Below are 3,310 nucleotides of genomic sequence, written 5' to 3'. Positions count from 1 at the left end.
TGCAATTAATCTAATGACAGTGCCATTGGCTTCGCAACTAAAATAGTACACATCATGTGTGGGTTGGCTTGGTGAATTAATGAAAATATTTACAGGCATTTCATGGTTTTATGTTCACACATTCAACACTGCAGACCTAGAATTTTCTTACTTGATCAGATGCTGGTTGTGTGTGTGTCTGAAAGGTCTGTAAATACCCCCAAAAATAATAATAATTAACTGCTGTACTGTGGATACATTGTGCTGCTTTGGCAAAGAATTATCATGTTGAGTGTTGTATTTTACCCATGCAAAATGTTCTTTGTTCTTGGAGTGCTCACTTCATCTGGACCATCCCACACCTGCATAAACACACATATGACAGATTAGATTGAATGAAAATATGATCAATTCACTTGACTTAGGGAGAAATGTTGTGATAGGTGCCAACTGACCACAGTGTCAGAAAGTAGACTGTCTGCTGATGGAAAATTAACATGGACCACACTGTCATCTTCACTTGAAGACCATCCACTGTAACCTTTGAAAAACAACAATTGTTACTGTTGATATGGGTATTACGATATATTTAATTAATTTCATCAGTGGACAGTGGATAGTTAGTTTTCCTAAATATTTAATCAATATTATTATCTAATTACCGTCTTCTCCCTGTGCTCTCACAGTTATTTACCTGCAATCGAGTTGTCATCTCCTCACGGCTTAACTTTTTTTTGCCCTCTGCACCTCTCCCCGTAACATTTCTTTTTACACACTTCCTCTGCTCTCCCTTTCACCTCTCTCCACCTTCCTCTTATTCAAAATCCCGTCACTGATCAATAAAGTATCCAATCATATGTAGAGACGAAGTCGAAAGTAAACTAACGTTAAATGTAATCACATCCCTGGGGTGTCCCGGAAGGTAACGATAGTTACAGTCAGTGCTGGACTGGCGCCCGGTGGGCCGATGGTAATTTTGGGCCGGGCCTTTTTTTTTTTTTTTTTTTTTTTTTAAGTCATGTCATGATACCTATTGGTACACAAAACTGGTAGATCGGCCCATTAGTCATGATTGATTCTGGGCTGGACCAATTACAGCCGAGGGCCGATGCCCCTTCCCACTTGGGCCTCGACTGCCAGTCAATCAATCGTACAGAGAGAGAGGAGATTGACAAAATTGAGAAGAAACTCAAAGGAGGTGCGGAAAAAATAAGAGAGAAAAAGAGACAAGCCCTTTAGGAAGATGCTGCCAAATGTGTTAAAATAACATGTTTGCTGGTTATGGCGGAGCTTCTTCAGCGGCAGCATCAGTGACCGCACCCGCACTGGCATCCAAAGCAGCCGCAGCAGGTGGATGAGACGAAAGGGAGGCAGGAGGAGGAGACCCGCGGCCGCCGCATTATATGACGACGGCACAGTCGGTGCGACTGGAGGGGAATTTGAACTTCAGGTAAGAAGTGATGAACTGCAGTCTACCTGGGTCAGATATGAATCAAGTTTGGTTGATAGTTTATTTTCGTTGTGCTTGCTAACTCTTAACACAGCATAGTTATGAGTAGGCCATTTAACAATTTAGCTGGCTGTTGAGCAGCATGACGGGGTTTCTCTACTGCTGGGCTGTTTCTATGATGTTATACTAGTGATGGTGATCTTAGTGCTTCAGTAACTTTATTTTATTCATTTAGTTAGTTAAGTATAGTCTTTATTAGTTAGGTAGTAAAATATTTCAATGTCTATTAATTGATATAAGTGCACTATGCAGTAATTCTTTACTCTGAAACAGCTAAAGCTCAACAGAGCAAAAATGTTCATGTAAAACCAGATGATGAGGCTAGTATTCATCATAAACCCTCTACACTTGCAGATATAATTTAGATTGAATCAAATTAGGATTTGCCAGGAGATGTGATGCTGCTCATTAACATAAAAGTGGCTTGGAGTTAAAAGTAACTACTTAAATGTATTTGTCTTTTATACATAAATATCCTCTTTATTCTAGATATGTTGTGTTTTTATCTTATTGTTTTTTTACTGACATGTAACAGCAAACTCTTGTGGACAATAATTACCTGTATTTTGTTTTTATTGTGGGCATGTTTCCATTCAATTTAAAATATCCCTTCACTTTTTAAAGGTTGCCATGTTTGAGGAAGTATTATGTGTTGCTGTGCTGTTTATTGATGTGGTGAGTACATAGTCTATGAAAATATTACTAAATCTGTCATTTATTCATTTTAATATTCATCAATGATCATGTCTCACCTCTGTTCCTCACTGTCCAATTTTCAGGATCCCATCATACGTTCATTGTTCAGGAGGTTCACTAGACCAAGCAGCCTTTTGGGTTCCTCTAAGTAAGTACTGTATAGAATAATGGGACTGGGAGGATGGTGTAGGTTTAAATTTATTAGACAAGTACATATACACCAACAAGACAGTGTACAAGCGGTGTCACAAGAAAGTTTGTTTTCATTCATAGGCTTCATTGTCTTTCCATCAATACCTGGTGGGCCGGACTAGGCTCAAAATGCCCGGGCCGATTTTTTTTCCCAGTCCAGCCCTGGTTACAGTAACGTTAGCTAACATTACTATTACGGATACACTACTCTTGTAGAACTCAAAGTCTCTAGCACACTAACGTCAGCTGTGTAAATCAGCTGCACTTTCATAATACAGTAAAAGATGAGGGCCACATGTGAAAGAAAGAAAGAAAGAAAGAAAGAAAGAAAGAAAGAAAGAAAAAAAGACTATGTAGCCTACCTTTTCAATGTAGCCTCTCCCGACTCCAACTTTCCTCCAAACCAGAGGTTGCGCTAGACTTTTTCGTCACCGGTCATTTTGACCGACAGGGTCGTAAAAATCCGGTCATAATCTAGGCTATTTTTACCGGTCATTTTAATTTTCGTTTTTAAATGATAATAAAGATATTCAAAGACATTTAGCTTTCATTCGTTCGTTTTTAATAAATCCAACAAGCAAGTTATAAAGTGTACATTAATAAGGACATGAACGAAAAGATGAACAGACATCCACACACCGCAGCGCTTCAGTTCAGCGTCGGGTCTACACGCGAGCCGCGAGCGCTTCTGTCAAACTGGATAGAGCGGATCGTACCAAACAGGAAGTCGGACACAGAAAAGACGAGAGAATGCGGCCAATTTTCAAAATAAAATAACAGCATGCACTGAGGAACGTGAGGGAATACCATGTTTATAGTTTAAAATAACACAACAGTGCATAATCGAACACATTTTCAATACCCTAATCACTTCATTAGCTACAATTTTAATTTTGTGTCACTGAGCCTACAGATACATAAATAAAATGGTCA

At 39.0% G+C, this 3,310-nt stretch overlaps 1 long non-coding RNA gene across 1 annotated transcript; it reads left to right on the top strand.

The window, feature by feature from the left end:
* Window positions 1-1,359: 1,359 nt before the first annotated feature.
* LOC126402625 (uncharacterized) lies at window positions 1,360-2,521 on the top strand. The gene is made up of 3 exons (XR_007571248.1): window positions 1,360-1,429; window positions 2,114-2,164; window positions 2,269-2,521. It is a non-coding gene; the product is annotated as an uncharacterized LOC126402625 (long non-coding RNA).
* The last annotated feature ends 789 nt before the right edge of the window (window positions 2,522-3,310 follow it).

The sequence above is a fragment of the Epinephelus moara genome, chromosome 16 (assembly GCF_006386435.1).
Source record: "Epinephelus moara isolate mb chromosome 16, YSFRI_EMoa_1.0, whole genome shotgun sequence".
Classification (NCBI taxonomy): Eukaryota; Metazoa; Chordata; class Actinopteri; order Perciformes; family Serranidae; genus Epinephelus; species Epinephelus moara.
The sequence above is the reverse complement of the archived record's forward strand: the minus strand, read 5'-3'. Positions and strand labels throughout refer to the sequence as shown.